The following is a 14,904-nucleotide window of genomic DNA, read 5'->3' as shown; positions in this document are numbered from 1 at the left end:
TGAGATTAGATACAACGCCACAGCCAAGACATCACACATAAAAATAAGAGGTTTGCTAATTGTAAATATATATTGTTTTTAGTAAGAGGGACTCATCTACCCATTTGCATCAAGTCAGATCCTGCTAACAAAAGTTTGGATTAATATTTGTAAATATCTGCTCTATTTGAAGATGCCCTTTGACGCATCCCCCTCTTCCTGGTATGTATCCTGGAGACATGTATCCTCTCACGCTGCGAGAGACATTTAAATAGCTGTTACTGACAGGAGAGCGAATCGGTAACGGTACATTATACTTGGTAGTTCACATAAATGAGCCTAAGGTTTGTGATTTGCTGTGACTAAATGTCACACAGAAGTTGAAGAAGAAAAGCAAGGTGCAGAAGGTTCCTAGATGCTAGAAGCACCGTTCAGGGCGACAACACGGCACCACAGACCGGGTGGGTTAAACCACAAACATTTATTTCTCAAGGATCTGCAGGCTGGGAATCCAAGGTCAAGGCAACGGCCAACTCCATGTCTGGTGAGGGGTCTTCCATTTATTATAATGCTATTTACCTTCTTTGGGTGCCTAAAATATTTTGAAATATAAGAGAGATTCTGTGAAAATGGGCGTCTTGTACAACCTCTGGGAATCTATGCAATGTTGCACGCAGCCCCTCCTTAAGTTAATGGAAACCCCTGGAACATTGGGATGCTGGATGGAGAACGGGGTGCAACCACCAGAGCTGGAAAATCATGAGGCCAGACGAGGGTAAAGAGATCCAAGACTGTGCAGGCGTGGACCTCAGACCCACCACGGCCCCGGAGGGGAGCAGGTGCGCCCTGCTAGCCGGCTGTGAGGCCCCTGTGTACTGAGCCCCAGGGACCACTCCTGCCCTACAGATCGTCATCTCCAGGAGCTCTGAACACCCAGCTTGCTGTCTGACAGCAGCGTCCTCGCTGGCATAATAAGAAGGACTCAATTCATGAGCTCATCCTCAAATTTTGGGGGGACGCAAATACGTTATATGGCCGGTATCTGCAAGAATCGCATACGTTTCTTTCTTTTTATGTCCTCCGAAGGGCCGAGGTCACCAGTATCATATGTCTGAACTGAGGTGTGTAGTCCTTTCTTGTGATATGTATTTAAAGTCTGATTTTATGATAACATGTAAAATAATAAACTAAGGCTATTTTTAGTCATGTTATATGCATGCTGATCAAGCCTGGACCAAAAATTTTTTTTTTTAAAGAGAACAAGGGGTAAACCCAGGAGTCACTGACCAAAACGGAGCAAGAAGGAACAGTAAATGTCCTGTTTTCTAATTACCGGATAATAAGGTTTTCACTCTATATTATGGCAATGACCCAGTTCCTGGGTGGATGAAGTGTAGTCCGAGGGCCAAGAATAAAAGTAGCTTATACCCTCATGACGCTGTGGCTGAGAACCATTACTGCTGTAAAGTCTTGTGTCGGCAAACCCTTTTGTTCTCTTCCAGAGGCCAGATAAGAAGGAGGAGCCTATCTAATGGAGGTGGACCCAGACCCTCCCCCTGCATGGGGACCCGAGACTCAGCTGGGCCAGGAAACAGGAAGTTAGCCCGGAAGACAGACACAGATGGTGATTGCAGACAGGTGTGAATCCTGTGAGCCCCTCCTGATGCCTTATTTTATTTTGAATTAGCCTATAAAAGCCACACAAGCAGATAGACCAGGTTGGTAGGAAGGACTGTGTTACTCGGGTTAACAAAATGGAGGCCTCCTTTGTGGGTTAGCGGCCACTCAGTAGCGGCTGAATCACGTTTCGGATTTTGTATCAAGGCTTTATAAAGTGATTTGACATAGAGCAAAATGATGGCACTTTGGAGACTGCTGTAGAATACTTGAAAGATTTTTAACTAATCATCTTACCCCATAAATAGTGAAAATATGCATTGAAAGTTTACGTGTTCAGAAAAGGGACTAATATGAGTGATGAAAAGTTAGTCAATAAAAATGTATACCAAGCATTGAAATACTTTCTTCTCAACCAAGAGTGATGGTGAGGTAATCTGATTATATACACAGATGTCTAGAAATTTCATTACACAGCTTGCTGATTAGGGAATGCCATATCCAGCCTTGAGGCGAGCACTTGAACTGATAAAGCTATTCCACTTGGAATACTTTATTTTTCATTATATGCTCAATAATAATGTGATTAAAAAACAAAATTGCATTTAAATTGTTATGTTGCTGTTCGTGTTCTTCATTCCACGGGGAGAATGGAAATTGTGTGTCCTCCCTGCATTCTTAAGGATTGCATCGGGCACCACAACTCACCTAAGAAATTGAATTTCGTGCCTACAATAAATGAAATTATTTTTGACACATTTATCATAAAAAAGATACAATATGCAAAAGGTTTTGTGAAAGTAGCATTTTGTGACCCGCTACAAATCCTGCTGACAAATGGCCACACTCCACAAAATGGTGTTGACTGATGGGATGTTTAACCTGGTAGTGCCAATGGGAAAACTCAGAGCAAGAAAGAATGGGCTAGTTTTTCAGATGCTTCCAGAAGTGAGAAATCATGAACATATCTCCCTCCCACACTCATCCGTTGAGCATCCCCTATAATCTGGAAAGAAATGAACATCCGTCACTGTATTTTTATGAGAACGGCCCACATCAGCGTTAAAAAAATATTGCAAGCCAGGTAGGAAAATACAAAGATAAAAGCAAAACTTTACCAATAATCTCACCACTTAGAGAAATATGTCAGCATCTCTCTAGGCATGTTAGCTAGAGCAACAGAAAGAAAAACAGGCAGGGAAATAGACATAGTTTAATAAACAGAATCATACTCTACACAGGGTGTTTCTAGGATCAAATTTAATTTGCTTGAATGCATTACAAGAAAAATAGAAAGAGATCAAGGAAAGACTGACAGTAAGATACACGTGTCTTTATTTTAAGGTGCACGTTGCTAAAGATATAGAAAAAGCCCCCCAAGTTTATTATAAAAAATACGAAGAGGGTTGCAGTCGTTACTAACTACAGATCTCCATCTTGTGGTTGTAGCTGGCCACCTGCTATAGAGACAAGGGATTCAATGTTCTTCTGAATTCACGATTCTCAACTCAGTATTACACACCATGTGGTTAGCGTGCAAGCAATGGCCTTCTTAACCCCACTCATAAATCTCACAGGTGTGTCCTAGCCTGATATTTCAACAGAAAAATGCTCCGTTCTTTTCCTTGCTCATAGCTTCTGCATTCTGGGGCTCCTCATTCTTCTTCACTTTGACTTGGTTGCTACGTATGCTCATTTTCTTCCCTCTAGGTTTTGTATGCTTGGCGCCTTCTCTTCTTCAGTGCTGGTTGGTCATTGCCACCTCCCTGAGTGATTACAGACCCGTGGGACAGTTTTGTTACCCTCAGAACTCTTAAATCCCCTGTTCCTTGTTTTGGAAACATGTTTCTTGATCCTACTCATCATAACTTCACAATCAGGCCTCATGGCATTTCAGATCTTGTATGATCAGGCATACAGTTGGCTGTATGGTTTATAGTTTTTCTTTCTTTTTTTTCATTCTTGTCAATTTCTCTTTTTTAAAAAAAACTTTTATTTTTATTGTATTGTTTAAGAACGAGTTGCATGTCTTTACGATGTACAATGGCAGGAATAGGTCCACACAGACAGAGTGACACGATTACTGCAGTCAAGCTCGTTAACAATCCTTACACATGGTCACCATTTTCCCGTGTGTGAAGAGAGCACCTGCAATGTGCTCTCAGCATCTTTCCAGGTGACACCCCAGTGTCCTTAACACCCCAGTGTCCAGCCCAACATCAGAGCGCTGGCCGAGTGGTCCTACGTAACTGCAACTTTGGACCCTCGGACCAACATCCCTTCATGTCCCCCCCCCTTCCCCTCAGTCCCTGTCTGATCGCTAGGGACAGGGCTGGAGTATGTCCACACGGTGATCGAGCCCTGGGGTGGGCCTCGTCTGGCGGCTGCATGGGAGGCAGGTGCCCCTTTGCTCTCCCTCATCCCCAGAGGGCCTCTCTGCTACCGGGCTGGGACAGGAGTGACGTGGGATGGGGGCAGGGTGCAGAGATGGGGGCGCTGTGACGCCTCTGCCTTCAGCACCTCTCTTCTCATTTCTGTCTCCATCTACGTACGTGCTGGGGTCCCTCACCCAGAGCATTATGCTCCTGTGAAGGCATTTTCTCGTGTGCATTGTTCTAAGATTCTGCCAGGGGACGAGGACTCGAACCCCTTTTCCAGCACCTTGCTTTTCACCGAGTGAAAGTTATTTCTTGTCTTGTCTTCCTGGGCATTCCAGACTTTTCCTCCCAGCCATTGACAGCGCCAAAGCTCTGTTCACACAGGGCACTTCCCCAAGGGGTCCTCAGCGGGAGGACCTCCTAGACCCCACTTCCAGTCCTTTCTGTATTACTTCCTCTTCCCATCCAGAAGTCAAACGGGAAGTGGTTTTCTTTCCTGGGCTTTACCGTCCTGTTCCACACCTGCTCTTCCCATAGCATCTCACTTAGGTCTGCCTTGTAATTTCCCATTCAAACTGGTTTCAGTCTTGCCTCCACCCCACAGCTGCTGTCTTGGCGATCTTCTGCCCCTCCTGGCAACTGGTTTCACGCCGGCTTCATGGAATGTCTTCCTTCCCATCTGACACCTGTCCTTCTCCTTTCTCCTTGGCCAGTGCCAGTCTATGGAGCACTCACTTACTGCTTTTTTCCTTTATTTATTTGTTTTTGGACTACAATGCTTTTCTTTCATTAAGGGTTCTTTCCATGAATCTGCAGTGGAGAACACGTTTGATTTTAGCCTTTTCATTGAAAAATCTTTTTCTTAAATATTTATTTGCCAAAGAGAGAGAGAGAGAGCACAGCAGGTGGGGTGGCAGGGAGAGGGAGAAGCAGACTCCCCGCTGAGCAGGGACCTAGATGTGGGACTTGATCCCAGGACCCTGAGATCAGGACCTGAGCTGAAGGCAGACGCTTAACCCACTGAGCCGCACAGGCGTCCCTGAAAAATCTTCTTTATAACATATCTACACATAGCCTACCTTCCTGAAAATTTTGTGAGGGGCGTCCCAGCTTCTTCTTAATAATGTTTGTGTGATACATTACATTGCTGCTGGTTTCAGAATTTGCTTCCCTCCTCGTCCATCGGGTTCTGTTCATTACGGCATAATCAGAAAAACGAAATTACCTTGCGGTTCACAGGTTTCATTTTCCGTGCTGATTATCTTTTTCAATTCTCTTGGTCCTCTTCCTTTGTGGAGAAGCAATCAGCATGAATGCCTGTGTGAACTGTGTGTGTGTGTGTGTGTGTGTGTGTGTGTGTAAAACACATGCACGTGATGTGATATGCACATAGGAATGAAGGCGTCAACCCCATGTCGTATGCGAGGTCAGTTCAAAGCCGCACGGCACCGAAGTTATTCGTGGTGCTTTTCCCCAGCATGTGCCTGAAATTCTGACTCAATACTAACATCTTCCTGCTCTATTGCAAACATACAGGCTCACCCTAAAGCCACAGCCATGTTCTCATTTGCAAACCTATGTGAAAGGAGAAAGGGGTAGACGTTTACATCCCTTGACAAAATAGTCCCTATCCTACGCCGTAAAACACAACGTGAACCAGAGCTGACGTGCTGAGAGCTGACTTTGAGCGTCCAGCTAGCGTCCGACTGGTAAAATGCCAGCCTGTCCCAAAGTGGAACGCGCAGCCGTACTTTGCATCTTATTACATCGCTGTCTTACTGGTGGGGCATAAACACATCCCGTTTTGTGAATTCATCAGAATTTTTTAAAAAGGTTTTTTTGTTTGTTTGTTTTTGTTTCTTTTTTTTTCCCCTTAACGTACAGGAGTAACTTGGAAGATGCAGAATCAACTGTGTGGTTGTGGCGGGGGTTCCAGATGTGGGTTTTCTGGGCTGCCCGCTCCTCTCCAGTCCAGGTCTAGTGAACCTCACCAGCTTTGGGCTCTCGTCTCAGACCTCATGCATTTCCTGTGGGTCCCTTGAAGGGTGATGGGAACACAGCTTGTTCTCGAGAGTGGAAAATGCTTCCCATGGTCCTTCCCAGGGAACTCTTCTGCGCCCTGAGGGTGGGATGCGTCTTCTTAGCCCCTGGAGGTCCTGCTGAGCCCCGCCATCCGCTCCCGGTGTGGGGGGCTGGCCTTGCACATTTGCCTGCGGTCCGCAGCCCTCCCTACAGCTCCCCCCAAACACTTATTTCTCACCTGTCAACCCCAAGTCACAAGTTTGGGTGTCTTGCCCACAGAATGGTCTTAGAGAAGGAGGACTTGGGGCGCAATCCTGCTGTGATCTCAGGGCTCTCCCCATCCTCCTGCTGTGTCATCCTACTCCCTCGCTGTGCGCAGTGTCCAGACCCGACCTGCAGATCATACACCCCACCTTGTCACTCTCTCTTCTCCCTTCCCTTCTCCGGAGCCCGGGGATTGTGTCCTTCCACGGGCCACCTGGACGGGTGTGTTCTTCCTCCGCGCCTCTATCTCAGAATCCCCATCACTCCCGTCATCCTGCGCAAATTCCGTCCTGCGCCTTCAGGAATCTTCCTTTCACTCTCCATGCCATAGCTTCCAGCTCGAGTCTGGTTTTCCTCCCCAGGATTCGTACTGTACTGGGATTTGACTCCACCCATGTGAGAAAGCATTCTCGTTTTCTTTATTTTTTGCTTTTATTACCATTTGCAAGAGCTCTTCTCTGTTCTTGGTGGACTCCACAGAAAGCTTGTTCACGTCGTTCAGTAAGGAATGAGCTGCTCCCTGCTGGCTCTCCTACTCGGTTAGGGACATTTGCTATTTCCATTTCCCTGCCCCCAGCCAACCCTCAAGCCTTTATGGCTCTCCCATCAGTCCCCCAAGGCCACACTGTATCTTGGTCTGTCACCCCCAGAAAACTTTCCTGTTCGCTTTTCATCAGAAGTCATTCCTTGCCTTTCTTTCTGGAACCTAGCAGCTAACCCTTGCCACCTGCTTGTCTTTTACTTTGCTGGTTGTAGGGGAGTTTTTGAGAATACGCTGCCTACCACCATGAAAACAACAACAACAACAACAACAACAAACACCTCTATATAATTTCCAGCTTCTAAAATAAAGTCTCTTGATGTTCTTCTCTACTTCTAAAATATGTTTACTTTCTACGAATTAGAATCATTGATTTCTTGGGAGGGGGAAGATAGACAGTATAACTTCAAAGACAGAGCGAGACATTATCTCTGATCAGTTGACCTAAGGGATAGTTCATTTCATAATCAACTTCCTCAGTGAGGGGGGACAGAATACGTAAACTCAAAATGTACGGGTTTGGCATATGGATTATTTTGAGCTGAAGGCAATCGTCATGGCCTAAGAGACTCATGAAGAACTTGTTTTTTTGTTTGTTTGTTTTGTTTTACCTCTCCCTTAACTGCCTAAAAACTTTAAAGATAGAAATAGGGGGCCTGTACCAGAAAGAAAGCTATTACCAAAGAAAACATTTTATATCAGAAAGACTGATCTGTGTGGCATGCCAAATGTGTATTTGCCCAAGATTTGTTCTCCCCATCTACCTGTGAATTGTCTCCCTCCCCTTTGAAGCCTCAGACCCCTCACCCCTTCTCCTGAGCTCAGGATGGCATATATACCCCAATGGCCTGTCTGTCTGGGAGTCCCGGAACTTCGGCTCTCCCCCATACATACAATCTACAATTAATTTTTTTTCCCTCCTGCTAATCTGTCTTATGTCAATTTAATTATTAGATCAGCCAGAGAAGCTAACAAGGAGGAAGGGAAAAGTTTTTTTCCCCTATAGCAGAAGGAATGGTCTGGTTGTGGCCGGGGCATCTGGATATGGACGCCTACTGCTATTTTTGTTAGTTACTGTATCATAATATTTAAGATACATCGTCTCTTTTTTAGGTACTAATCTTAACTCACCAGCTTAAACTGCTGGTGGGTCACCGATATTTTCTATGAAGCCTATTTTTTGTTCTTTTTCTTTTTTTAAGAGAATTTATTTTATTTTAAGTAGGCTCTACACCCAATGTGGAACTCAAACTCACAGCCCCAAGATCAAGAGTCACATGCTCTTCTGACTGAGCCAGCCAGGCACCTCGAGGCCTATTTCTTTACTCTTCCAGTATGGTAATCTTCGTGAATCCAATTTCTGAGCGTTTTTTTTTTTTTTTAATTTCTTTAAAAATTTTAAATCTCCTTACTGATTTTCTATCTACTAATTCTGTCAATTACTGAGTGAGAGAAGACTGTTAGCACTCTCAAAAAAAAAAAAATCAACGTCATTATTTCTCTATTTATGCTATTTTTCGCCGCATGTATTTTAGAGCTCTATTGCTAGGTGTGTACACATTTAGGATTGTGCTACTGTCTTGGAGAACTGACCTGGCCCCTCGTGCATTATCTTCACCCCTCGTAAGATTTCTTGTCTGTTAGTAATGCAGCTAGTCAAGCTTTGTTTTGGCAATTTTTTTACCTGTTTTATCTTCTTTTATCTATTTATTTAAATTCACCTATGTCTTTGTATTGGTGTAGATAGTTTGGTTTGGTCTTCTTGTCTATCCAATCTGCTTAGGCTCTGTCTTTTAATTGAGGTATTTGAAAAGTTCACATTTAATGTGATTATTGATCTGTTTCTGTTCAAATCTGCCCACATCCTCTTTATCCATTCATCTGTTGAAGGGCATCTCAGCTCCTTCCACAGTTTGGCTATTGTGGACATTGCTGCTATGAACATTGGGGTGCATGTGCCCCTTCTTTTCACTACATCTGTATCTTTGGGGTAAATATCCAAGAGCGCAATTGCTGGGTCATAGGGTAGCTCTATTTTTAACCTTTTGAGGAAACTCTTCAGAGTGTAGGGATAGAGGGTACATTCTTCAAGTTCACAAAAACTGTCTATGAAAAGCCCACAGAGAATATCATCCTCAATGCGGAAAAGCTGAAAGCCTTTCCCTTAAGATCAGGAACGCGACAAGAATGCCCACTCTCACCATTATTGTTCAACATAGTACTAGAAGTCTTAGCAACAGCAATCGGACAACAAAAAAGAATTAAAGGTATTCAAATTGGCAAAGAAGAAGTCAAACTCTCTCTCTTCGCAGATGACATGATACTTAATGTGGAAAACCCAAAAGACTCCCCCAAATTACTAAAACTCATATAGCAATTCAGTAATGTGGCAGGGTACAAAATCAGTGCTCAGAAATCAGTTGCTTTTTAAAAAATATACATGACAGATATACCCTACTGTATGCACTCCACGAAGGAGTAGCTGACTATCACTGGAAGGGGCAGGTGCCTATGTGAGTGCATGTTGGGGGGTTAGTGGGGAGAAGAGGAATGACATTTACATAATGGCAACTAAGAGCCAGATGTTTTACTTCCGTTTACCATCAACTCTGAAAGTGTTATCAGTATTTTCAAATGGTTTTATCCTCCTTCAGATGCTCCTGATTTTGATGATATTAAGTACTTCCTGAATTGAATGTCTCTGAAGCTGATTTGACATTCTCAGATAAATATATTTGTAATATATATATTTATAATATATTCTAATGTATTCCTCACCCCTTAACCCACACTGATTTGAAATATTATGGTAAAAGCTTACCAAAAATTTAACATCAGATCACTCATTTTAAATACAGCACTCGATCTTTCTAGAGTGCTAATGACATTTAAAATACTGTCATTTTCAAACAGTTTTAAAATTTCAACTGTTTTTAAAAAATTTTCCCTTGGCAGACTTCTAATGCCTGTTAGTTTCCGATAGAAGGAAATGCTAAATAACAATCCAGAATTCATTTTGATCATGCGTTCAGGTGAAATGAAAGATGGGTTTTTTAATGGCGTAATTAATAAATGTCATTCTGCCAGGGGTAAAAACATCAATGTTCTTTAATATTTAATTAATATTTTTAGAAGCGTTGTCATAAATGAAAGCAATGATTATCTAAGATGATAGTAAGAGCTTCCTCAAAGTGGACTTATCATTAAAAAGAGAGAGAGAAATATCTCACATCTGGACTATATTCTTAGAGTTCCTGGAGCCCTGAAGGATTATAACAACATTAAAGTGAATACTCTTGGTATCCTCATCCAGGAGAGAGTTCGTTTTTTAAATGGTGACCAGGGAAAGATCTTAAGTGATCATACTGTTCAAACTTGGCACTGTCTTCTCCAATTTATCCACCTAAAGCCTATTGGCAGGGAAGGTTCTTAAATCACTACATTCCACGGGAAGCAATAATTGAGTTCTGCACAACAAATATGTCACCAAACAAATGTCTCAGTGCCTAAAATAAGTGTAGACATACGCCAGGTATGATGACAAACACCAAGGATGCTTTATTTTATTTCTGTAGGTGCACATTCTAGCAGACCCCCCCCCACAATAGTATTGCCTGAACTCCCACTTTTTTTTTATTTTGGGGTTGTCTTAGGTTTTATTTGCTAAAGTGGAAAATTAATATGGAAGAAAAAGGTTTTTTCTCCTATTTTGTCCAGAAGCTCACATTGCTTCATTTGTGGTTGTGGGTGGATATTGGAAATGAAAAGTCAAGGGCTATCACAGGAGGAAATTTCTGCTTATATTGGTCACTTGTTCCACATTCCGCCTCAAGTAATATGAACTTAATTTCCCCCTATGATGGTTGTGAATATCTCTTCTCAGAGACATTTGACAAAAGCCTTTTTGATAGTTAAGAATTAATCAATAGGGGCGCCTGGGTGGCACAGCGGTTAAGCGTCTGCCTTCGGCTCAGGGCGTGATCCCAGCGATCTGGGATCGAGCCCCACATCAGGCTCTTCTGCTATGAGCCTGCTTCTTCCTCTCCCACTCCCCCTGCTTGTGTTCCCTCTCTCGCTGGCTGTCTCTATCTCTGTCGAATAAATAAATAAAATCTTAAAAAAAAAAAAAAAGATATGTTAAAAAAAAAAAGAATTAATCAATAATAATATAGTTACGTTAACTGTTTACGTGTGGGTTATTCACTTGTGATCAATCTACAAACCCTTCTTTTTACTCCCAGTGCCATCTGGTCTAACGCAAAAAGTGCCGGACTAGGAATGGGGAGACAGTAAAGCAGATTCCTCAGTGCTTGGCGTGCAGACAATGATTGATACAGGTTACTTGTCGTTGCCATCACTCTTATGTGCGGCCACCGCATGCATGACTTTGGGCAAGCGTCTTGGACGCCCTTATATATTAAATTGGTCTGTCTACATTCTGGGGTTATGGCAATAATAAATGAAGATAAAGAGAATTTAAAATGCTTTGAAAAATGAAAACTGACAATCCAAGGTAAGGCATTGTCATTATCCCCCAACAAGCTTCTGGAACGGCATCGTCATCACCTGGAGCGTGATCCTGGAATGCAAAGTGGTTTTATCATTACTGAAAGAGACAATGTCAGGCAAGTCCACTGTATGTGCGGGGGATATAATCCACACCAACCCTAAGTACAAGGTATCGCTGGCTTTCTCCACTTGGGGTTTTTTAAATCCTAACTTGACTTTCACCAACATGGACAAGTGACCACGGGCTATGTCTGGTCCTTCACGTCCTCAGTTAGTCTGGCCTGGTGTAGAAACGTGCTCCCACATTGGTCTGGGAAGCCGCTTAGAGGGTTACCTGTAGGTTGTATCAACAATCAGGCTGGCTGCAACTAATCTGATAGAGGCATCCACACAGGTAATGCGTTCCCAGCAACCCATTTTGTCCACTCAAATAAGCAGCTCTACATGGATCTTCACCTGATTTTCTTGTTATAAACCTTTCAAGATGCTGTATGTGGTCCGAATGCAGCGCAGGGATGGGGATCAACAGTCGTGGTCATTAATGGTGCTGCTCTCTAATAAGGCTTCACCACTAGCCTTGCTTGTATGCATCCAAACAACGGTGGTTGGAACGTCCTTCCCATGATCTCAGAAACCACCACTCGGCCGACGTAAGCTAGGAGGCATGCTCAGGTCGGTGCCCCTGTGGCAGCCTTGGCATCAAACCACTGGGATATCCAGTAGTTCCCAAGCAGAGCACCATCGTCTCACCACGCCGACACACGAACTGGCTGTAGACCTTCGGAGGCTGTGTGGGCTGGCAGATGATCGTCAGGGGAGCTGTCTCCCCAGGCCCTGGTTCTCACACTGCCACGTCCCCAACACGCCATCACCAGATGAAAGAGCGTTGGAAGATGCTGTTTAAGATCAGGTGAGAACCATGAACCATCCGGGTGCTGCATTCGTCAGCTTCGGTAATGTAGTTTTGAGGTGGGGATCCGGAGCAGCTGGTGCTTGAGGATGGGCCGTAGACCCAGCCCTCACTGGTGTTTCTCTGCTCCATCAGAGACATAAAGATGAAGCCATCTTTATGGGGACCAGGGACCAGCTCTAGCTGGCCATCACAGTGTGCAGTGTAGGGGCAGCTCACCTGTAATATCTCATGGGTAGCACACCGGTATCTCACAAGAACACAGTAGCCACCCAGTCACAACTTAGTTTGGTATCAGTGTTCTGGGCTAGTTCCTCCAGGGTAGGTGAGCCCCCTCCAGGGGCTTCATGAAACTGTTTCTTCCCATAGGTCTGCTTTGACTGTTGTCAACAGCTGGAGAGCTTCTGTGCTAAGGGGCCGGTGGATTGGAGGTAAAGGATGACCTTTCAGGGAAGGAGGTCATCCAGGAAGGGATCGCCGATATGGGAGAATAACTAGTCATCTGCCTCCTGAACCCTTCTTCCTCCTGTGGATGTCAAGGCCTTTTGTCATCTGGAACTCTGGTCAGGGCCCAAACCAAGGAGGAGACAACATTCCTGATGTTAAACCATCCACCGAGCCCTGGCAACTTTGCACTTAGTTTAAGGCCTTGAGAAACTGGATCTCAACCCAGATCTGTAAAGAATTAACTTCGGGGTCTACCAACTAATCAGCAGGGATTAACATATTCCTCACTGAGAGGCAGGGCTGCTCTACAGGGGCTGATGGTTGCTCCAGCCTCTTCCCCTGGTCTCTGCACTCCCACTTTCATTACTATATTACAGCAACTTTAGAAGCACTTTTAAAAACTATAATAAATGAAGAACGAAGCCACTGCCTACTTAGCAACATTATAGTTTACAAAGGGGGCAGTTACCCTTTCTCCTCTGTAACTACCATGTATAAGGAAGGGTAATGCCACTTCAAAAAAAACCAAACATGCATGCATCTTATACCAAGTTATTTATACAGAAATTCTTAAACCATGAAAAGAGTCTCTTCTGTTTTACACAGTTAATACTGGGACCAAACAAGCAAGAAGTGATAGAGAGAGAACGGGTTCTAATTTTCGGTCTGCTGTTGAAGAGCTTGGGAATGCTGGACATATTATTGAGCTTTTCTGACTTTCATTACTTAGAGTGAGACCCTTCCAGACTGACTCCTTCATACAAATCAATGACAAAAGCTGGACCGATTATGAGTAGCCACCTGAGGGTATAGGGCAATGAATAGAATCAGATGGAAGGATGGGTAGTGCATATTTAGAAGAGAGAGGTGAAGATACGTTCCTTTTTAAGGCCATGTAGCTCTGAGCTGAGTTCAGTTGTTGTTATGAGTTGGTGAGAGAACTGGTAGGAAACGTACAGTGCTCTTTCTGTCTAGGGAAATGGAGAACTGATGCTGGAGAACCCATGGGTGCTGGAGGGACTGCTGAAGTCCTATGAGTGAAAGATACAGAGTGAGGATGCCCCTATCACTGACTGATCACTGAAAAATGCACATGTGAAGGAGACAAAAGCAGGCCAACTAAAGACAGAAGATCTAAATTGGGATTGGAGCTGCCACCCAGCTTTACAGCACAAGTCAAGCCAGGGTCATTACTTGTTAAAACAAAAGACAGTGTGCATAAGGAAAAAAAATAAAATAACAGAAGATAAGATCCTCATGATTTACCATTCACAATGTCTGAGATAGAATCCAAAATTATCTGGCATATGAAGAACTAGGAAAGTATAGCCTATTTTCGGTAGAAAAGAAAATGTGTCAAAACTCAGCTCAAAATAACCCAGGTATTGAAGCTAGCAGACAAGGATATTAAAGAGGTTATTATATGTATATTCAATGAAGTAAACCAGAATGTGCTTTCAATGAATATGTAAGAAATCTCAGCAGGGTAATAGAACTGAAAACACATAGTATCTGAATTTTTTTTTTTAAAAATATACAGTAGGTGGGCTTAGTAGCAAAAGGGAGATGACAGAGACAAGAATAAATAAACTTGAGAGAGATCAAATAGGTAGATAGAAATTTTTCAATGTAAAAAAAATTTTTTTTACATTGAAATTTTTTTTACATTTTTTTACATTTCAATTTTTCAATGTAGAAAAAAAATAAAGATTTAAATATATATAAATGTAACACTGGGGACCTGTTGGTTTATATGAAGTGGTTCAATATACATCCAGATGGAATTACTAGGCAGAAGAGAAAATGGATTGGAGAAGTCTTTGGAAGAAATAGCCAAAATTTTCCTTAATTTGATGAAGGACAGAAATCCACAAATACAATAGCTTCCGGAGTAGATGTACCTTTTCTTCTGCCAAAAATCTAGGTTATAAACTATACCCAAACAGCATGAACAAACCAGGAATCACACTTATTCTGATCTGGGCTTCATCCCTGGGAAGGTAGATGTCCAATGCACCCTGCTCTGGGGTTCCACCCTCTGGGAGCCCAACAAGAAGCCCGAGTAACTGCTTGGCAGATTCCAAACTCATGTTTCTGTTCTCCCATTTCTATGAATCTGTCAAACAGCCTGCACATCCTCTCAGCCGCTCTGTTCCACCTGTCTGAAATGATATGACTTAGGGACAAAATGGCCCTGAATACTGAACTCATCTCTTTGGGCTTCCAGAACATGACTC

General features: G+C 43.3%; 1 pseudogene; it reads right to left on the bottom strand.

The window, feature by feature from the left end:
• Positions 1-11,640: 11,640 nt before the first annotated feature.
• LOC103679364 overlaps positions 11,641-14,904 on the bottom strand; it is a 73,879-nt pseudogene continuing 70,615 nt past the window's right edge.

This window comes from Ursus maritimus, unplaced genomic scaffold (assembly GCF_017311325.1).
Source record: "Ursus maritimus isolate PB19 unplaced genomic scaffold, ASM1731132v1 scaffold_28, whole genome shotgun sequence".
NCBI classification, from domain to species: domain Eukaryota; kingdom Metazoa; phylum Chordata; class Mammalia; order Carnivora; family Ursidae; genus Ursus; species Ursus maritimus.
The sequence above is the reverse complement of the archived record's forward strand: the minus strand, read 5'-3'. Positions and strand labels throughout refer to the sequence as shown.